Here is a 23,908-nt window from a genome sequence, read left to right on the forward strand (position 1 = left end):
CAGCTGTAATCTCAAGAATTTCTTATTTGCCTAGTGCCTAGGTGAGCAAAATATTTTCAATAAGTATTTCTTGAATTGATGTGAAAAGAACTGAAATGCATTTCAGAACAAGCTAGTTTGTTTAACTCATCTGGAAGTAAGATAGAATAGTGGTAATCGAATAGGCTTTTGTGTCAGAAAACATAAATTAAATCCTAATTTAAGCTGCTCATTAGAATACGTGACCTTGTGCAAATTCCTTACAATCTTAACTATCTTGGTAGAAAATGGAGGTGAGAATGCTTTGCTCACAAAATTGTAATACAAGTGAATGGAGTAATGTTAAAAACAAAAAATGAATTACAAATCTGGTCCACAAAAGTATTCTATAAAGATATTTTTTTAAAGACTTATTTAAGCGTAAAATATGCAATTCATTATTGACCATACTAGCACATCTTGTACACAACTTGTTTTTTTTTAATTAGGGCGTAATTGCTATACATAACAAAATATATTCCTTCGATTTCTGTTTATCAGACATAGCTTTTCCAATGGTTGATAATGACATAAATATTAGATTTTCTCCATATAAAGTTTTTATGAATTCCTATTCCTGAATTTATTGGTCATTACAGGAAATATTTCAAAATAATTGTGTTTTTCTAGTTTAGCACTTTGGCCTAATGTTTTTTAAAAAAATAGTTTACAATGAATAAAAATATCTTAGCATTGCCAATTTGGGATATTTAGCTGCAATAAGAAATTTTCTTTTACCACTCAACAGTAGCTGGGGTCCACTAGGAAAACTCCTATTTGTTCGATTTCCTTTCAGTTTGGTCAAGGGTAAGGAATGCCCCTCTTGGTACCTCTACTCTGCACACTGGATGTCTTACTGCCCTATGCTCTACTCCAGGGGGCTTACAAGAGCAGAAGGCTGTTAGGCAGCATGGTATCCAAAAGTCATGAGTGGGGGCTTCATAGAATAGTTGCATCTCCCATGTTGGGAAACCCACAAGGTTTTTACAAAAAATTTCAGAGCTTTCTGTATCTGGCATCGACCGGCTATAAAATGGACATTTAAAACAAGAGCAACCCAACAGATTACATTTCCATTTATGGAAAAAGGCTTTTTCCCTTCCTCCCATAGTTTTCCTCACTGCTAACATGGAGGAGCAAGGACCAGAAGAGAAGCTTCTGCAACCTCCCTCCCCAGGAAGTTTCCTCTAGCTTGGGCAAAGCTTGAGCCTGCAAGGTCAGTGGAGATGAAATTGAGGTTTTGTACTAGATTAGAACTTAGTACTAGACCTGATTCCAGAGCTATTTTAGCTACCTGGTGGATAAAGGGGAGGAGCCATTACAGAAATACAAACTATTTCAAATCTGTCTGCCATGAATTCAGACCTTTCACTATTCAGCCAGTGATATTTCATTAACTACTGTGTTTCCCCCAAAATAAGACCTAGTCGGACCATCAGCTCTAATGCGTATTTTGGAGCAAATATTAATGTAAGACCCGGTCTTATTTTACTATAAGACCGGGTCTTACAGTAAAATAAGACCGGGTCTTACATCATAATAATATAATATAATAATGTAATATAATATAATATAATATAATATAATATAATATAATATAATATAATATAATAATACTGGGTCATATATTAATTTTTGCTCCAAAAGATGCATTAGAGCTGATTGTCCAGCGAGGTCTTATTTTCAGGGAAACACGGTAGAAATTAGAGCTCTATTAAGTGATAAAGCTATATTTCAGTTCTGTTATAACAAAGGTTAGCAATATTTTCTGGCTTAGGTACTTCACAGAATAGTGAGGATTAACTAAGCTTCTATTTGGAGAAAGCTCTTTATAAACTCTAAAAGTGAGAGCTGTTTTTCTTGCAAAGGTTCACGGCTTGGATCATTTAGCACAGGACAGACTATGTAGCAATAAAAATGATTATTCACTACACTTTAAAAATAAATAATTATATTTTTAAAGAATTAAAATCATCTTTTGAATAATTGTACAACTTAATTTGAATAATTTAAATAACACTATTCAAATTATTTTTGAATAATAAATTTTTTTGAAAAAGGAAATCACATCAACAAATCAGTCCAATCCTTTGCTTTAACACAACTGTTTATGACTATTTTGGAAAGTTGGTCCTTCATGTTTAGTCTAAATCTCATTAGGCAAGTCTGTAAGAAAACACACTTTACCCTGTAGGTAATAATGAAATAAAAAGCCCATTTTACAGTGGTTATTTGCTCTTATTTTATATCTAGTAGGTTTCCTTTTTCATTTATCCTATTTGTATCAACAACATATATTAAACTGTGTCTTTCTATACACAGTAGTGATATAAAAAAAGGCTATAGGAGCATAAATCCGAAAAGAAAATTATTAAAAGTTTATATAAAGTTGTCCCAAATCTCATAAGTACTAATGAACATAAAATAGTGTCAAAGAATTAGATGACATAAGCAACCTAGAAATTTTAACTCTTTACCCTGATTTATCAATTCACATAGATGTACGCTCATCAAATGAAAGAAATGTATCTATTCCTATATTAATTGTGATAAATCCAACTTATTACAGAAAAATCTCAAAATCTCAGTGGCTTAATGAAATAGAATTTTATTTCTCAGTCACTTAAATTCCAGCTAGCTGCTCTAACCTTTAAAAGTCTTAAATTTCTGGGCTCTCCCTTTTCTCTTTCATTTTCTCTTGCAAACCAGCCAGTTCTCTCCTGAGTTTATATCTTCCTTGTATTACTTTGCTGAAAAAATAGAACAAGAGCAGATATACTCTCTAGCTTTGACTCCTACCACTGTTGCTAGATATTAGGCATACATACGGTAGTAGGCATATGATCTGCCACTTCAACACAGATGATTGTTTTAGGGGATATTTTTTCATAGTTTACTTTTATCTGAAAATATTTTTATTTTGCCTTCATTCTTGAAGGATTCACTAGATTCTAGGCTGACAGGTTTACTACCCTACCCCACCCCCCAGCTCCCTACCCTCTGTCACATTTTTCAATATTTTAAAGATGTTGTTGCACTGTCTTCTGGCATTGTTTCTGATGAAAAGTCTGAAGTCACTGAATTGTTCTTCTGTATGTAATGTGTCATTTTTCCCTGGCTGTTTGAAAGATTTTCTCTTTTTCTTTGGCCAGCAGTTTGACTATGAACAGCCTAAGTGTGATTATATGTGAATTTCTCTCTTTTGGGATGCATCTAACTCCTTGAATTGTAAACTTATGTCTTTTAAAAAATTTAGGAAAATTTAGGCCATTATTTCTTCAGATATTTTATTCTGCCTTATTTTTTAATCTTTATCTGGGGTTCTACGCATGTATATGTTCTACCTTTTGATAGTATTCTCCAAGTCTCTGAGACTATTTCCATTTCTTTAAATCTTTTTTTTGTTTGTTTATCACATTGAATAATTTTTACTGATCTATCTTCAGTTCAGTGACTACTCTGCCACCTCCATTCTGCTGTTAAGCCCATCCCAATGCATTTTTAATTTTAGATATCTTTTTCAGTTCCAGAATTTCCATAGTTTTTTTTTATAGTATCTATTTCTCTGGCAATTTTTTTTATACTTTTACTCATTACAATCATATTTTTTCTTCACACCTATGAACTTAGCCATAATAACTTTTTAAAATTCTTGTTTGCTAAATCCAACATCTGGGTCATCTCAGAGTCAGTCTCTATTGATTGTCTGTTCTCTTAAGAATGAATTATATTTTCTTGCATCTTTACATTTTGAGTATTTTGGGGTTGTATCCTGGATATGTTGAATGTTTTATATGGAGTCTGGATATTATCATATTCCTTTGTCAAATCTTGTTTTTTTTTCTTCTTCTTTTCTGTAGTAGTAGTTTGGTTGGATTCAAACTGAAACCACTCTCTTGGGTAGGAGTTAAAATACCATTTCAGTTCTTTAATCAGGAGTTATGCCACTTGGCATCTTCCCCAGATATGTATGGTTCAGAGGTTATGCAGAGATTTCGGCAGAGTTTATATGCAGAATTTGAAGTCCCAACTCTCAGGATCTCTGCTTTCTAGGATTCCTCCTAATGAGTTGTAGTTGCCCAAAATTTAGCTACTGGTTCTTCATCTCAGAAAGCTCATGATTTTTCTGTCAGAGTTTTAGTCATTGTACATATCCCCTTGAACTCTATTCTTAGGGTAAAAGCAGTAAAAATGGAAAATTTTTCTTGAGGCCATCTTTTTCTTCCAAGTAGTGACTGCTTTCCAGAATCTATCTGCTTTTGTTCACTCTCTAGTGTATTCAGGAAAAGTTTTTGCTTGTTTGTATTTTGTGTTTGTTTGTTTTATTGTCATAAGGAAGCAGAAGCATCTTTACCAAATGCTCTGCCCCTGTTTAACATGGGTCTCCATTTTCCAAGTCTCTGATATCAGTTTCCTGCCGACATCTGAGCACTAAACAAATGCCTCCAAATTAATCACACCAGACTCTGACAGACAAACCTTCTCACTTTGGAAGCTTCACACAATTGAAAAGTTTTATTTTCCCTCGTGTAACAGTTGGTGTGGCTCTTCCTATTTGGTGGCTTCCCTCGAAGTGATAAATCATGACCCTGGGCTGCTACCTCCATGTGGACCTCTCATACACACCCAGGGGTGTACCCTGGGCAGTCAGCTCCATTCCAGCCAGCTGCTGAGGCGAAGCCATGGAAAATTGCATGGGAGATCCCTGGAAATGGTATACACAATATCTGATCATTCCAGTGCTTAAGATTCAGTCTCATGGTAAAATTTAACTGTAAGAAAAAGTGGGAAATGCATTTTATAGGTGTTACCAGTAGGAAATGGATTTGGTGAACAGATAAGAAGTCTTTTCAAAATGGACGGATTATTTTTATTGCTTACTATATTTTCATTTGTGTGCTTAGCTTTTTCAGCGGGGTTTCCTCAACTATGGTTTATTCCAATTACCCTTCACCAGCAGAGGTCATTGTGCACAGTGGACAGTGTCTCAGGAGAATCACCAGTGAAGAAAAGGCTGGTGTGGAGGGAACTGTTCCTGAGTACACCTCTGCAATGTTCGAAGATAAACAGACATTTAAAATAGCCACAGCCAAGCACTGTGAATTACATCACTTGAGGAAGGAGAGGGTGAGAGGGAGGGAAATGTGTATAAGAAACCCAAAATATATGGTTTTGGTTAAATGCCCAGGTTGGAGTAGATGAATCAGTGACTTTAAAAAAATGACCTGTAGGGAGAGAATGGACAGCCAGGAAGGTGCATCAGGGCTGTGAACTTGACTCAGCATATCTCCTCCAAAGCCCAGGGCTGGAGGTGCCTTTTGACAACCAGTTTCGTTCTTGGAAAATGATCAAATCACCAGTTTAAGCATAGATGAAGTAGTTTATAATGTTAGCAATCTATATCCTGCTTACAACTTAACATAGGTTGCTTTTAGAAGTGCCTGATTATGTCTTGGACTTTCTAGAATTTGACTCCACCTTGCAACTCACTTACAAAATTGCAAAATGGGAAAACAGACTCAGTTCACTTTATCTGGACGAAAGGGGGGAAAAGCTTAACCCAAATTTCTAGTATAACATCTGAAAAATCATGTCAAATTTCACTGGGTATCTTTTATGACATCAAAATAGTGACAATAGAAAGGAGAATATAGATGTTGAAAAGTTTATTTTTTCTTTTTCATAATTTGTAAAATGAGAAATACCCTTATGTTCCACAGCTATTCAAGTTGGATATTGTATTCAAATGGGATGCATCATAAACTTGTATAGAGAAATAGACTTTACGACTGCTTATATATTATCTCCTTGTTTTTATGAGATTTGGAAAATCTTGATGTACTTTCAAGTCTTGTTAACTTGAGGGTTATCTGTATTATAAAGAAAACATAGTTTTATGCTGTGAGTTGCTCTATTGTCATAAACATGCCTATTGTATGCTGATGGGAAAATAAATGTTTTGGAAATGGTGGGAAGTTGAAGAAATAATAGTGTCTGCTATTTGAAAAAAAAATTACCGTTAAAAGGGGAACTGAGAGAGATAAAAGGACAAAAACATTAATGTAAATCGTTGAACTATCAACTAATGATTGTCCTTGAATACAGTTATAGAAAATTCTGATGGAATTTTGTGAGTGCAAAGGAGAGAAAAGATTCAAGAAATAATGAACAATTTACAAGAAAGGAGAATTTTTAAAGTATGTGTATAGCAAGGTGAGCCTAGTCAACATGAAAATAACAGGTGTTCTGGAGAGGAGTGGGGAGCAGTGTTCTAGGTAGGAAGAGTCCATTAGGGTGAAGGAGACATGAACAAAAACTTTTTAAAGACTCCTTGGTGAATCTGGGCCAGCCCTTAGTGAGGGCAAGGATGGTGGAGGCAAGTGCAGGAAGGGTCCTCACATAAGATGAACTGTGAGGCAATAGGAAAGTTCAGATTATGCTAGGGGAAGTGATATAAGCAAAATGAAGCCCGAGAAAGAAAAGGAAAAGACCTGAAAATTATTACACACATTAGATGAATATGTAGAGAATTTGACCAAATGAACCTCTCTGTACAGCATTAAGATTATTTTGTTGCTTTATGCTCATAAGCACATCAGGGCTGAAATTTAGTGAATGATATCATAACTACAAACAAACTCACCCAATGTGGTATAATAGTTTTGGTGCCAGCCAGACTTAAGTTTGAATCTTGCCCCTGTTCATTACCTGGGACGTAGTTTGGGGCAAATTATGAGTACCTTAGTTTTACTGAGCATTCATCTCTATAACGGGGATAATAAAATTTCCTTTGCAGGGTTATTGACGGTTTCAACAGAGAAAATTAAGTAAATAATCTAGCATGGTGTTTGTCACGTAAAAAAAGTCTCCCTAAGTTATAGTGCATTCATTTTTTATTGCAATAGTAGTGATTGCCCAGGGATAGAGTAACTGCATTTGTTTAACTCATGTGCTAGTGTCTGTGCAGTGGTGCCTTTCTGAGTTCAGTATCATGCATATAATTTGAATAATAAAATAGGCTCTGACAAATGATTTAATCTCTTAGGGACCCTTACCCTTTGGGGATAGGGGAAATCCGAGAATAAATATATAAATAAATAGCCTAACTACTCCTTTAGATTTTAGAGCTGGAGAATATGCCAGAGGGAGAACCTAATTAACGTCACTGGCGCCTTAACAATCAATCAGTTATAGACAGAGAAGGAAGCAGGGGAAGAAAAAGAGGTATGGAAGAGAAAGGAGGGGGAGAATGCAGCTTCTAAGAGTGATGAGTGCACTCCAAGATCATGGTTCAGTGGGCTCTGGAGCAGCTTGTGATTTCTACCTGTATTTCTAACAAGAGCAATAGTTTCTCGGCACCTCCCCTCTATCCCTGTAACGGAGAATTAATGCCATAATGGATTGTTTCAACCAAGTTATGATAATTAAAACAACTTACCTTTATATGATGCCTCCAGAACTTTTTCTCATTTAATTCCTGTAGCAGTTGCATAATACGAAGAATTGATATCGTCATCATTATAAAATTATCATTTATGGAGAAAAGGCAAACAAGAATGTTTAAAAACAGGAATGCTGTAATGTCTCGAATATTTAGCATATGTTGGTTTATTTGTATTGTATGTAAGAACTGTCAAATCCAATTAACAATTCTTAAATGAAACAGTACTGATGTTGAGATTTCTGTTTTTAAAAATACTTCAGAGCCTATTTCTCCTTTGCCTTTACTTCATTTAGTATATAAAAAATTTACAAGAGCTAAGTACAATTTCTGGAAGCTATTCAACAGCTGAGTTAGAATTCATTCCAACTTTTTGGCTGCCATCTTATATTCATGATAGCAAGCCTTTTCCGTATGTTTGTTTTAAAATATGATACTCAACATGCTTTAGTCTATGACCTAACTGAGATATACAAGTGAGCAGAAAGATGCAAAGTCAGTAAAAATAATGAAGGTAAGGCTTATATTTGGTGTGGGTGAGGAAGAGATGTGCTTCCCACCTACCGTGGGTTCATATAAATCAGTGCTCCCATATGTATATATTTTTCAGAATATTAAGAGATAGACTACTTAAAAAAAGAGAGAGAGAAATGTAGAAACTGTAATTAAAAAACCTACACAACATGTTACAACTTTGGGAAATTTGTTTAACCTCTTGGGCATCATTTTCTTAACCTTAAAATACTGATAATTATAAGTATGTATTGGAATAGATAATTATAGTGTTTACTACAGAGGGTTATAATGAAGATTCAGTAAAGATTACATGGCAAACATCTAAAATATTAGCACAAAATAAGAGTTCAATAAATCTTGCCTCTTTTGTTTTTTTTTCTTATGTTTACCATTACTATTTATCATTCTTTAATAAGAGCTACAATTAGGCACATAATAACCTTGACCATTTGCTGCCTAATAATCCAAGTACTGGTGTGTTCCATTGGATTTATCATTTCTTGTCAGCCAGCCTCTCTCACAGGATCAGCTTATTTTAAAAGAACAAAACAATAACAAAGCATTCTGGAGCCATTTCTTAGGCTCTTTTTAAAAAGAAACCCAGACTTCCGTAAACTGTTTAGATAGACATCCTGTGAAATTTTTAGGAATCTCATTGTAATCCTCTTATTATAAATTGGCATGTTTACAGGCATTTTAATCCAATCATAATTGAAGACAAGATATTAATCAATTATATAGCCTCCTTGTTACTTTAACTGGTAACTATGTTTAAATTTAAACTTTTCATGCTCATGTTAAGAACTGAAATAACAAATACTTTTTTTATGTGATGCTACAAATCTTGGGTTATGTTGTAAGCACTTCTTTTGTTGAGTTGTCTCCCACTATTGACCTGTTTGTTTGGCTTTTTTTAAAGGGTAAAGGAATGCTTTTTGAAATTTTAATTGGCGATTCCACATGCAGATTTATAATGCTAGCAAGCAAGTAATTTCCAAATATTATATGAAGACAGTTCTAAATACTGTGTACTCAGCATAGTGACTGATTACAGCAATTGTAAATTTAGGGGTCATTTGGTGAAAGCTGGAATGAGGAATCCATTTAGTGGTTGCAGGTCACTAATTGATACCTTTGTAGGAAACTTATTGCCAGAGAGGAACTAGAGCACAAGGAAATGTCCTTTTGTAAACACTACTCAAACTGTCTATTCATTAAGCATTTGGGAAGCTTTGTGAACTTGGACAAGACTCAAGACCATTATTTTGGTCACTAGAGCAGCACTGACTTGAAAGTGTTAATTTAATTTCCTAACATGTTCAGAAGCTAGCTGGATGACCAAATCTACATCATATTTTATCCCTCAGATAGAGAACCAGAGGGGAAAGCTGATTTAGATAAAGCATTTTTATGGAGCCTCTATAATATTATAATTAAAAGAATACCTAAGACAGCATCTGGCAGTGTTAACGTTTAAAGAATATCAAATATCAAATACCTGCATTTGCTCTGCAAAAGTATGTGTTTTGCTACTTGGCTTTTCTGAAAGACCTGTATCAGTACTTATTTTTGCTAACAAGAGAAATCCAAAGAGGATTTTTGCTCTTACAAAATAAAAGGTGAAAAGTGAAACTAAGGTTCAGTGTTTGTTTTTCTACGAGGTGTTTACAGGCAGCACAAACGTTGATCAGTGAGAGCTGAGAGCGGCACCGCCAAGCTCCTTCCCTGGGAACCATGCACAGCCTGTCAGCATCAAGCTGCCATAGCTTGCACTGTATCTGTGAGCATCTGTGCTTTATCTCGATTTATTTGTGCATCTGTTAGCAAGATGTGTCCTAAGGTATCAGAGAAGCCTAAGCTCAGAAGGGTGTTAGGCTTAGTGTAAAACTGGACACAGCTAAGCTTTTCAATCCTGGTGAACAAAATGAAGACAGCGGGCATGTGTTGAACTTGCCTGCGTCCACCACTCAGACTATTCACACACAGAGAAAAAGAATCTTGAAAGCTGCCGAAATTTTTATTGGTTCTGCTAGTAGCAAAGTGGTTTCTTTCATTTGGCATCCAGTAATGGATAAACAAAAAGTCTGTTGTGATTGATGGGTGTAACAAAGCATGGTGCTCCATTAAGTTATACTTAAATCAGTCAGTCTTTTTAATAAGTAAAACTACACTGTACATACATTATATCTACTTTATACAGGCTGTGTATTTATCACGTACTTCCTGCTTTTACTACATGTGAGTGTTATTTTAGGTTTTGTGTGTTATTTGGTGTGATTTGGTAGGTTACTTTGTGGGTATGGAAACGCTAAAATTTTTTTCAATAGAAGTTGATGGTGATTGCTTCTTTGCTTTACACCCTTTCAGCTGACGAAAGTTTTCCCAGGAACACTGTACTTGGGGTGGGGCGGGACTTTTAATATCACCACTGAGCTATTATCAGCCACACCCTGTGGCCTTTTCTTGTCCTTTTCATATTTACCTTTTCTGTAGTATTTGGCCCAGCTAACTACCTCCTCTTACTCAACGCTCTCTTGTTTTTCGCTTTTTGTTTTATATTTCTCACACCTCACTCTTGCGCTCTTCTGATTCAGTTTCTCCTTCCCTGACTGATTCTTCAGTCCTTCTTAGCTTCTCCTATCTGCCATTCCCTACTTAACCACCCCGCCCAGATCCTAAAGGTCTGCTTTTATAGATATTTTCTAATGTTTCTCTTGTCTTCCCCTGTACTTTATTCCAGGGGAACTGTTATGGGCTGAATCTTTGTGTCCCCCACCCACTACTCCCAAATTTATATGTTGTTCAAGCCTTAACCCCCAAGGTGATGGTATTTGGAGGTAGGGCCATTGAGAGGTGATTAGGTTTAGATGAGGTCATGAAGGTGGGACACCATGTGACATTAATACCCGTATAAGAAGAGGAAGACAAATCTCCCTCCACTCGAGCAAAAAGAAGAGGTCATGTGAACACATAAAGAGAGGCTGGGCACTGTACCCCAGGAAGAGGGCCCAACCCAAGCCCTGAGTTTGCTGGAACCTTGATCTTGGAATTAAATGCCTGTTGTTTTAGTCTCCCGGTCTATGGTATTTTGTTATAGCAGCTCAAGCTGACTAAGACAGGAAATAAATTTTATTTCTTCCATCTTCAGTCTTCAATTTGATGGGCTGACTCCGCAGTAGAAACCACCACTCAGACTCCAGTTCCAGCTACCTGTTGGGCCATGCCGGTACTTTAGTGTCAACAACCCTAAACAGATCTGATAAGTCCTGCTTCTCTCCCTTGTTCCCTAAGTTGATCACTGGGATCATTATGTTCTCTCGAACCCAGGTTCAAATGTCTAGATGCTGCTGTAATTTTTTTTCCTTTGGCTCATTACCCTTGACTCCCAACTCATCTAAACAGTTAGCGCATGCTGTTGCTTATGTAGGAAATTGATAATATGAAATGAACTTTATGTTCTATATAGTTCTAGTATCACTTTTGAACACACAACTTACTTATTCTGGTGATGGCGGTGGGTGAGAAGGGGGTGTCAGGAGTACCTAAAATTGTCAATTTAGGTATATAATCTCTTCCTGTTTAAAGCAGTCCCTCTAAGTACACAACAGTCTCAGTCTCTTTTACAAAAAATGGTCTGTCTTTCCAGGTTTCATTCCCTTTCTCTTTCATAAGAATTAGTCTTGGTGTAACAGACTAGTCTTTAAGAATATTGTCAAATTCCTTTGTAATAGTTAAAGGGTCTCGTTCACTTCTACTCTTCAATTCTTGTAACCCCTAAGTCAAATGTCTGCTTCTGGCTGAATAAGGGGAAAGGCATGTAAAAGCAATTTCAGGGAATAAAACATGGTAACACATCCTATAACATAATCCTGTTCAAATGATATGCCTATGATGCCTCTTGAAGGCAATTCTTCCTTTCCATCCTGCTCTTCTGTTGGACTTCTGTGAAACTCTGCTTACCAATTACTGTGACTCTACTCTCCTCCCGGAAATTCATGCTTCGCCCAAGTAATAGTTACATTTTGTCACCAGCCTGTTCAAGTAGGTTTCGGAGCCTGAGTATTAGACCCAGACTTCTTCACATCAAAACCAAGATTTCTACAACCAGGCCTATACTGTCATGTCCTGAGAAATGCACTTGTTCCATACTTTCCATAATAAGAGAGTATTCACTATATCACAGACGTGCAATCTCTATTTTTCACCCTGTGCATACTAGTATTGCTGCTCAGAATGAGCCTGCACTCCTGGATCTGCCTAGGGAAATTCTATATATCCATAAATACCCTGCTCATATGTCACTTCCTCCCAGGAATATTTCCAGATTCTCTTCTCAGGAACGAATTCTTCCCTCTTCTATCCTGACCATGTTACTTTCTCTGCATTTCTATCCTGCTAGTTTTTACATTATGCATTGCCTTACAATCAGTAGCGTATATCTCTTCCTCTTTAAGTTTTGATATTTAAGTTCCTTGAGGATAGGAGTCAGGGCATATTTATATTTTGTATCATACAGAATGCCTAGAAATATCAAGCCCTCAATGACTGTGAGTTGAATTGAACAATAAAAATGGTGGAGATAATAAAAATCAAAGAGTTGCATTTTATTATCCCTAGTACATTGAATCTATACCCCGGAGACTACGTTGCTGGCGTATTTTGTATTCCTTAAATTATGCTTTCAATTTCAAGGAGGTTCTTAGATAAATAGAAAAATACTGATTTTTTTCCTTATGGAATAAATATAATGTCTTTATCATGAGAGTAATAACATCATTTCAGATTCCAAAGAAGTAACTTTGGAAATCTTGCCAAAATCTATCATGCTTTCTTTTTTTCATTGAGTGTAAAAATTGGGCTCTTGCTAAAGTAGCTAAAAAATAATTTTTTCCTCCAGATAGATTTTTAAAAATAAAGCAAAATTCAGATAGCTAGCCAAAACAAACTAGCTGAAAGAAGTTGATGGAGTCCCAGAGAGGTTATTTCATTTTGGAGTTCAAGTGGCAAAGTGGTTATTGTATTATGTTAGTCCTAAATTGGCATTTGGCAGCAGAAAAGAATTGTTTGCAAGAAATAATAGCCTTCATTTCCCTAAATGCCAGTCACTTCTGGGATTCAGTCTGAAGTCCCTACTTTTATCTTAATCCATGAGAAGGCCCCTCCCCCTTGTTCTAGGGCTATGTATTATTCACTATGCCTTAAGGGAACTCACACTAGTAACACAAGCTATCATTACTCTCCCTATTTCAGGATTGTCCCCAATAAAGTCTATAATCACCTGTGTTGCAGTTGAACCAGGGAAGGTAGGAAAATGGCTACTATAAAGCTGAAAATTATGATGCTCTTTGAGAAGACACATAAAGCACTCACCTATTTTATCAACTTATTTTTCAAAGCCTCTCTTTAGATGTTCAGTGACTTTCTTAAAAGAGTGATTTGCTCTCATCAAAAATAAATAAACAAGTAAATAAATAAGTAAATAAATAAATAAATAAATAAGTAAAGTTCCCAACCCTGGTTGCAAAGATAGGCCCCTTTACTGTAAATCAATGTATTGCTGTCTTGTTTGCTCTGCTGCAAGAAAGATGGACACAACACCGAACCAATAGTGCTGTTTCCTCATCTCATCTATCTTGTGGCTCTGTTACCACTGCATCCAGCTCTTAACCATTTCAGCTCCCCTTTGCTGTCATTGTTACCGGGCTCTGATAACAGCTACTTAAAGATATAGAATGAGTTTATCTTATTTTTCTTATTTTTCTGGATGTCAGATGCAAAAGATTGGATTAATTATAGTTCTGTTTATGGCACTTTCCCTTTATTTATCTGTGCCAAACACTTTCTAGTTATTATTTTAGTTACGTATTAACTTATTTGTTTCTCTTTTTGCACCATTCCTCTCACTCTCCACTTCCCCATCCCTAGACACAACAATAGACAACCATTCTAACATGTTGGTCATATAGCCCTGTTTTTATGGGTTCTTGTAAAGCACATTGTTTATTTGTGTGCATGAAATTTTTTAGGTGGGTGATATTGCAGTAAAGATCTCTTTCTGTTTTTTTAGTTTTTCACTCAAATTAGGCTTTTAAGATGATTCCATGTTGTGTGTACATTCACTCGTTGCTTCTACTGCTGTTTTGTATTCTCCTGGTGGCATCTAGTTGCTTTTTGAAGGAAACTTAATCGACTCCAATTCCCTGTCAACAAAGATATGCTGCAATAATCACACTATAAGACCTTGTTCTGCATGAGAATATAAGATAAATTCCTTAGTACGAGATTGCCAGCTTCATAAGCTATGCATATGTGTTAATTTATCAATTTAAATTTATCAAGATCCTGTGCATTTTTGTTGAGTTAATTATTTGATGTTTTATAGTTTTTGTTATTATTGTGAATAGTGTACTTTAAATGTATTTTCTAGGTTATTTCTGGTATAGAGAAATGTTATTGGTTTTGTTAATCTTGTATTTATTATTTCTAATAGCTTGTTGACTTTTTTCATCTGAAAATAATGACAGTTTCACAAGTTTATGTTACTCCTTACATCTCACTTATTTTCTTTTCCTTTTAGTACTAGCTAGACTCTCCAATATGTTTAAAGAGTGGTGCTGAAAGAGATTCTTGTCTTTCCCAGTCTTAATGTTTCTGCATTAATAATATTTATAATGGGTTTTTGTTACATAATCTTTCCTAAGTTAGGGAAATTCCATATTTTACATGGGTTTGTGTTTTTTTTTGTTTTTTGTTTTAAATATATAATTACAATTAGTGTTGAAGTTTATCACATGCATTTCATGCATTTTCTGCATCTTGTAGCAAATATATATTTGTACCCTTAGGTTACTATTGTAGCAAATTAAGTTGATTAAACATTCTGCTGTTGAACTATCCTTGCATTTTGTAATAATTAATCTTGATCATAATGTATTAAAATTTTCTTATAAAATCACAGTTTTTTTTTTTTTTTTTTTTTAAAGATTTTATTGGGGAAGGGGCACAGGACTTTATTGTGGAACAGTGTGTACTTCCAGGCCTTTTTTCCAAGTCAAGTTGTCCTTTCAATCTTTGTTGTGGAGGGTACCATTCAGGTTCAAGTTGTCCTTTCAGTCTTAGTTGTGGAGGGGCGCAGCTCAGCTCCAGGTCCAGTTGCCGTTTTCTAGTTACATGGGGCACAGCCCACTATCCCTTGCGGGAGTCGAATCGGCAACCTTGTGGTTGAGAGGATGCGCTCCAACCAATGAGCCATCCGGGAGCTCAGCGGCAGCTCAGCTCAAGGTGCCATGTTTAATCTTAGTGCAGGGGCGCTGCCCACCATCCCTTGCAGGACTCGAGGAATTGAACTGGCAACCTTGTGGTTGAGAGCCCACTGGCCCATGTGGGAATCGATCCGGCAGCCTTTGGAGTTAGGAGCATGAGCTCTAACCACCTGAGCCACCAGGCCGGCCCCTAAAATCACAGTTTTGTTTAACATGTTTGCATTTGCATTCATAAGTAAAATACAGCTATCACTTTATTTTCTATGATTGCCCTTATCTGTTTTTGGAATCAAATTTTATCAGACACACAGAATCAGTAAGGCAATTCCAACTCCTATTTTGTTCCTTTTAATTTCCAGAATAATTCGTAAATGATAAATATTATTTAAAATGTTGGCTGAATTATCTATAAAATAACAGGGGGTAGGGCTTTTTGGGGGGCATATCATTTTTTCTTATTTAATGCTTGTTGGTTTATTCAATTTTGCTGTTTCTTCTTGCTGTAATTTTTTTGTTTTTTTATAGTAATCTATCCATTTGATCTGCTTTTTAAAATATAATTGTTTATATTATTCTCTCACTAATTTCACTATTTCATGGAAGATATTTCACCACTTTCATTCTATATTTTTACTTGTAATTTCTTTTATTTTTGTATCACTTTTCCAAAGTTATGTTATTAAAGTTTTCAATGACTGATTTTGTTAATATTCTTTTGTTGTCTGTTTTCTATTTTATTAATCTCACTGTCCTTTTTATTATTTCCCTTCTTGGATCTTTGAGTTTTCTCTGTTACTCAATTTCCATTATCTTTTCTTATTTACCAATAAATTTATTTGGAGTTGAACTTTTGTTCTAATTACTACTTTCACATATTTTTTATCTCAGTCTTTGTCTTTTAGTGTTGTCATTAATATTCAGTTCTAAGCAGTTTTTAAAAAAATGATTTCCTTTATAATACAATGGTAATTAAGTGAAATACATTTAGTTTTCAATCATATGGTTTTGTTGTTAATTTTTAATGTTATTGAATTACAGTCAGAGAGCATAGTTTACATGACACTGATCCCTTGGAATAAAATGAAGCTTTCTCTGTAGCTTAATACACAAACTTTTCAAAACTTTTTGGTGTACATAATATAAGTGTATTTTCTGTGTTTTGATTGTACAAGTTTTATTTAGCCAAAGCCTGGCTTATTAATTGATTTGTTCAGATCTTTGATATTACTGTTTATTTTTTGTCTGCTTGGTCTATGAATTTTGAAGAGGATAATATTAAAGTCAAAATTTATAATTAAAATTATAATCAGTTTCTCCCTGCAATTCTGTCAGTTGTTTCTTAGTTTGCAATCATATTGTTATATACATATATGTATGCTCATAAGGATTATATCTTCCTGCTCTGTCTTTCCTTTACAATTTATAGCCTTCCTTTATGCCTTTTATAATATCTTTTTAAACTATTAATGTTGCTACTCAAGATCTCTGTTGTTCATATTTACCTGACATGTTCTTTTTCAAATTTGCATTTTCATCCTTTCTTTGCCTTTTCATTTTCACTGTGTCTCTTGCAGAAAACATACCTTGGAATCTTTAAGGAAAAAAGAATGATTCTCTGTCTTTTAATTGACGATCACAAACCCTTTACATTAAATAATCTTAAGACAAGTTTTTGCAATTTTGTTCAAATTTTTTACTTTTGTACATTTTTCTTTTCTTGCTTTTTACTGTCAATCAAATTTTTAGTTTAAGAGTTATAAGTTCAACTTTGTTTTTATTGCCATTGTCCTTAATTTAAGCTCCACATTCATGTTTATTCACACGGCAATTCTTTACAAACTTATGAATGCTTTCATTTCCTTCTCCTTAAAACATATTTTAGCATATTCTCTTGTTCACTTAGTTTCTGTCTACTCATGGTATTTTCTAGAATATTGATTCTGAGTGTTTTAGAATTTACATTACTTTTATTTTTTTTAAATCTCAGCTTTTCTTTGCAACAAGTTTACATGGAATTTGATGGTATTTATCATCCCTATTTCCTATATCTCCTATCACAACCTCCAGAACTTAATACCCTTATCATTTCATTATTTCCACTAAGAGCATTTTTAAAGTGGGTTGTTTTGTAGCAAATCTTTTGAAAACTTACTTGCCAAGATAGATTTTATGATAGCTCGAATTTCAATGATAATTTGCACATCAAGTTCTAGTTTCATAATTATTTTACTCTAAACTATTACCCCATTGTCTTTTTAATCTAGAATTCTTGTTGAATTCAATTGATGTCAGTACGATTCTTATTTTTTTTAGATAATTTACCTCTCTTTTGAACTTTAAAATTTTTCACTTTGATATTCTTTAATATCACTGTATTGTTTCTGAGTGTGGGGCTCTCTTGTGGCACTCCGAGTACTTTTAAACTCAAATCTTTCATCCTCCTTTAATTCTGGGAATTTCTTGCAATATTTCATTTCATTCATTTTTTTTATCTCCTTCTGGTGCGTCTAGTTTCTAGATTTGGCAATTCCATGTATATCTTCCATGACACTTTTATTTTCTGTCTCTTTTTCCTTTCCTTCTGCCATCTGGGAGAGTTTCCCAATTTGATATTCCAGCTCAATAATTTGTTCTACCTGTGGGTTCATACTTTTTTCCCACCCACTGTGTTCTGTAATTTTCCCATTCTATTTTTTATACTAAATACTACCACATGGTTCTTTTTTAAAAATAATTGTTTCTGCTTTATATATGATATATAAATAAATTATATATAAATAATATGTATATTATATATAAATATTTATGTCTAATATCTTTCATTATCTTTTAAGTGTATTTACCATACTTCAGTATATTTCTCCTTGTGTGTGTGAGAAGAGGGAGGGGATGAGATTTAGCACAGAGAAATCCAAATACCACAGAACTACTGTTGAAGCGGATTAGTGGACATTTGCTTCTGTCCAAAATGTCCATGGAGACATTTGTCCACACCAAGAGTTCCTTGATGTTTGGTCCTGTCAAAAATGTTCACACTTAGGGGAGGCCCATTAGCTCAGTTGGTTAGAATGCAGTGCTCTTAACAACGAGGTTGTCAGTTCGATCCCCCAATGGGCCACTGTGAGCTGTGATCTCCATAACTCAATTGAAACAACTACTTGACTTGGAGCTGATGGGTCCTGGAAAAACACACTTAAAATAAATAAAAATAAAGTTAAAAAAAAAAAGCCTTTAAAAAATAAGTGAATGAAGACAAGAAAAAATGTTCACACTTAGAAAATGTTCCTGGGTTTAAATACCCCATGATGTTTATTTATACTTTTGGTTTATAGGATTAATGCATATAAAATATGATCATGTTTTATTGGTCCAATAATTGTGTCATGGCTCTATTGCCAATAATAACCCTTCTTACCACAGTGCACCAAATATCAAATACCTTCTAGAGTGGACCCAACATCTCAGTGGATGTTATAGACAGGACCAAATTTCATGCAAGGTTGAAGAGTCTTTTTTACAAATTTTTGGTCAGGAAATACCTCTTAAAAATAAGCAGCATCTAGAAGAAGCAGTATCCTTAAGTTGTCCTAACAAATCCAGATTGTGGGTGGTGGAGAGGGTGGAGTTGGAGCTGATAAGAAGTTAGTAGTGAAAGTGTGATGGCAGTTGGTCAGCCTGCACCAATTATAATTAGCTCTACATCCCAATGGGGTTTCCGAACTACCCAAACATTACATCACCAGTGATTCTCCCCAGGCCAGCAAGGCAGATACAAGAGCAGAAAAATGAAAAAAAAAGATATAATTTTGTGTAATGAGATGAGCCTCAGAGAAAGTAAATTATTAAAGAACTTTAAAAATGGTGATCATTGAAAGCTTCTCTGAGGAAGTGACATTTGATATGAGGCCACAATAAAAAGAAAAAAAAATCAACAATGGGAATATCTTGAAGGAATGTGTTTCAGGCTGAAGGAAGAACAAGTGTTAAGTCCCTGAGATTAGAATAAACTTTTCATATTCAAGGGTAGTTGGAGCACAGTGAGCGAGCAGGAGATTTGTAGATGAGGTTTTGAGTTATTAGAGAGCAAGACTGTGTAGAGTTTTAAATGTCAAGGCATAGAGTTTCAGTTTTACTCAACGTGCAAATTGAAGCCATTGAAGAGTGTTAGGGGGTCTTGGCAAACCATGATTATATCTGAGGTAGGGTAGTTACAATGAAGATGGAGAAAAAAGGCAGTGGTTTAAAATATAACTGGTGAATATAGTTGCTAGCATAAAATATTCATTTACATCATCTTTCATGATTATTTTTCAACTACATTTTATTCTGGAAAATTAAATCAATGTCTTCAGCATTTCAGAATGCTGATGTTTCATCAAGATGTTCTTTCATTATTGTCTGCATGTCAATCTTTATCTTTCTAAAATTTGTATAAATCACATTAACCTGATGATGAATGCTACACATTGAATTCTCACATTTCTCAACTTAATGCACGCATTCAGGCATAGAACATAAATGTTTTAAGCAGGCAAGGGAATGAATTTCTTCAAGTTAGAAGGTTCTTCCTGTATTCACTGTAGAGCTCCTTATAGTTCAGTCACATGGTTCTCATTATTTCTATCAATTCTACACCAACTTTCTTGAGTCTACCTCACCTCAAAAAATGAAAATGATGCCTCTTTTCACAGTCCAAAGCATAAGACAGATTTTTAAATCATAAGAGAATTATGATGCCAAAGTACATAATTAAATGTGCATCAGACATTTTTGCTTCTAAAGTCAGAAACCACACTTTATCACAGAGAATCCCCCAAGGATAGTTTCTCAAGATCTGTGGGCTAGTTAGTGATGAGGGTCATTTTCCATAATGAGTAAATTAAATGACTATTCGACGTCCTTTCCAAAACAGAGTCAAGCTCCACACATTATGATGGTGTGCTATTTGTGCTATTAATAGCTAGCAACTTTTAACTGTAACCATTTGTTAAAATAGTTTAAAGTTCTTCACTAGGCACCATAGTACACAAAACATGGGACCATCTTCTACATGTTCTTTTGTCTCCTGCTTTTTAAAACATAACAATGTACTGAATTTAAAAATTCCAATGAATAGTTCTGAAAGTATGATTTTAAATAATAATAATAGCTTTTGACCTTTTTTTCTAAGTGCTTTATGTTTATTTATTCATTTACTTCTCACAATTTTATGATGTAGGTATTATTTCTATATCCAGAGTTATGTGGTTAAAATAGACAAATTAGCTAACATTTACAAAGTGCTTGTAATGTGCTTAGTCACTGTGAGGATTGGGTGATATAAATTATTTATTTGTATTTTCCTGGTAATTTTATAAATTTGTCCCATTTGTTAAACGGGAAAACTGCTCACAGAGGCAAAGTAAATTGATCAAGCTAATTACTGGAGCCACAATTCAAACCCAGGTTTAAAAAAAAAAAAAATCCTTAAAAAGCATTACAGTTAATGTTACTGAATTCCTCCTCTCATTTCAATGCCCAAGCACCAGAAGACCTGTCCTCACCAGAAGTCAAAGTGTAAATTGCTATCTGATAGTTGGAGTTTTCTGGAATATGAAAAAAACAGTGTTTTCAACCTATAAAATAAGCAGAGTGATTTCCTGATTATTCTGCATTTGCCTGCCTCCAGAGCCATTTTGCTCCTTTCCCTGCCCTGTGACTAGGGGTAGTCCACCTGGTTGTTTTCTTGGGGTTGGCCAATGGAAGACACAATAGAAGATGGGTAAGGAGAGAGAAGAAAATAAAAACATTTGTTTCCTCTCCCTTCCTTGGTTTGAGGTCTCTGGCAATAGCCACCATGTCCTTCCGCACCTGCAGCTCTGCCCTGGAGGCTCCTCCAAGTTGCCTTTCTCCCTGATTTCAGGAAATGCCTTTTCTTTACCTTATCCTTTCAGCTAGGGCAATGGCTTTCCACTGTTGCTAATCTCTGGAAGTTTTATAATCCCTCATTGTTCTTTTAATCCTGCTCACCTTTTCTGTAAGTAGTAGTCTGTTCATTAAACTCTCTATATGAACCTTCAAGGAAGAGTTCTGTTTCCTACCAGAGCCCTCACTGATTAAAAAGAAAAACACGCAAATTAGATTGATCAATAGATTGTATTTTCTCATAATAGAGATAAGGAAAGCAGGATCTTAAAAAATTTTTTATAACATTTTTTTTTTAGTTTCAGGTGCACAAAACAATGTAATAGTTAGACATTTATCATTTATATCCCTCTCACAGTGACAACCCCCCTCTCCCATCCACTACCCCCTCTGACATCGCACAGAATCATTACATTTCCACTGTCTCTATTCCTAATGCTGTGCTCCGCTTCTTGTAACTATATACATATATATATATATACACACACACACATATATATATATGTATATATATGTGTGTGTGTGTATACACACACACACACACACACACACACACACACACACATATATATGTAAAATTGTAGTTGACATTCATTATTGTTCAGCTATAGCTTCAGGTGTACAGTGCAGTGATCAGGCATCTACATCATCCCTGAGGTGGTCTCCCTAACGAGACAAGTGTGCATCGGATACCCTACAAAATCTTTACAACATTATTGATTACATTCCACAAATTGACTTTCACATCCCCGTGGCCATCTTGTGGTTACTGACTGTGCTTTCTAATCCCCTCACCTACCCCTTACCTCCACCCCCCTGCCCATCTAGCAACCCTCAGTTTTTCCTCTATGTCTCTGAGACTGTTTCTGATTAGTTCATTCATTTATTCTTTTCTTTAGATTCCACATATAAGTGAGATCATATGGTATTTGTCTTTCTCTGTCTGACTTATTTCACTTACCATACTGTTCTCTAGGTCCATACCTGTTGTTGCAAATGGTAAGATTCCTTCTTCTTTATGGTTACGTAATACTCCATTGTATAAATGCACCACAGTTTCTTAATCCAGTCATCTACCAATGGGCATTTCGGTTGTTTCCATGTCTTAGCTATTGTGTATAGTGCTGCAATAAACATAGGGGTGTATAAGTCATTTTAAATTAGAGTTTTGGATTTCTCCGGATAGATACCTAGGAGTGGAATTGCTGGATCATAAGTTAGTTCCATTTTCAGATTTTTCAGATACCTCCATACTGTTTTCCATAGGGGCTGCACCAATCTGCAATCCCACCAACAGTGCACAAGGGTTGCCTTTTCTCCACATCCTCACCAGCACTTGTTGTTTGTTGATTTATTGATGATGGCCATTTTGACTGGGGTGAGGTGGTATCTCATTGTGGTTTTTATTTGCATTTCTCTAATGGTTAGTGAGGTTGAGCATTTTTTCATATGTCTGTTTTCCATCTATATGTCCTCTTTAGAAAAATGTCTCTTCATGTCCTCTGCCCATTTTTAATTGGGTTGTTTGTTTTTTTGGAGTTGAGTTGAGTTTTTTATAAATTTGGGATATTAACCCCTTATCAGATATATCATTGGCAAATATCTTCTCCCATTCATAGGATCCCTTTTTGTTTTACTGATGGTTTCCTTTGCTGTGAAAAAACTTTTTAGTTTGATGTAATCTCACATGTTTATTTTTTCTCTTACTTCCCTTGCCCGAGGGGATATATCAGTAAAAATCTTACTCTGGGTAATGTCTGTAAAGTTTCTTCCTATATTTTCTTCTAGGAATTTTGTAGTTTCAGATTTTACATTTAAGTCTTTAATCCATTTTGAATTTATTCTTGTATATGGTGTAAGGAGGTGGTCCAGCTTCATTTTTTTGCATGGTCTGTCCAGGTTTCCCAGCACCATTTATTGAATAGACTTGTCTTTACCCCACCATAAATTCTTGTTTCCATTGTGATAGATTAAATGACCATATAGGCATGGATTTATTTCTGGGCTCTCTATTCTGTTCCATTGATCTATGTGTCTGTTTTTATGCCAGTACCATGCTGTTTTGATTACTGTAGCCTTGTAGTATAATTTGATGTCAGGTATTGTTATACCTCCCACTTTGTTCTTATTTTCAAGATTGCCGAGGCTATCTGGGATTTTTTATGGTTCCATATAAATTTTAGGATTATATGTTCTATTTCTGTGAAAAACGTCCTTGGTAGTTTGATAGGAATTGCGTTGAATATGTATATTGGAAGGCAGGATATTTTGACAATGGCATTTGGAAGTTATGATGGCAGCCAAAATAAGTATCTCGTGCAGAGAGAACAAGAGAACCACTCAGCCAGGTATTCCTAGGATTCACTTATCAGCAGTGGTATCCATATTGCTTGGAAGTTTCAATTTCTCTTAGAACTGTCAATCAGAGTCTAGCCTCTATGAAAATGTGGGACCAATAAAATGGGAATATTAAGAAGTAAAAATGCTGTAGGATACTTCTATAGAGACATTTCTACACTTTGAGACAGAGGAAGTGATGGATCTTGCAATATAGTTGGGAGAGATGGACTATGAAATTACAGATCCTAATTTACTCCCCAGGCTAGCAGCCTTGGAAACCCTCTATTACATGCTAATGCAGCACTATCATGTTGTTGTGGTAGGGGAAAACAAAATTGCCATTTTTATTTAAATTCTCAGGAGAACTTATTCTAACATTTATTGAGGCTTCCTCTCTAAGCAACAAGTGTCATTTTATTTTGAAAAA

This window comes from Rhinolophus ferrumequinum, chromosome 4 (genome assembly GCF_004115265.2).
Source record: "Rhinolophus ferrumequinum isolate MPI-CBG mRhiFer1 chromosome 4, mRhiFer1_v1.p, whole genome shotgun sequence".
Taxonomy (NCBI): domain Eukaryota; kingdom Metazoa; phylum Chordata; class Mammalia; order Chiroptera; family Rhinolophidae; genus Rhinolophus; species Rhinolophus ferrumequinum.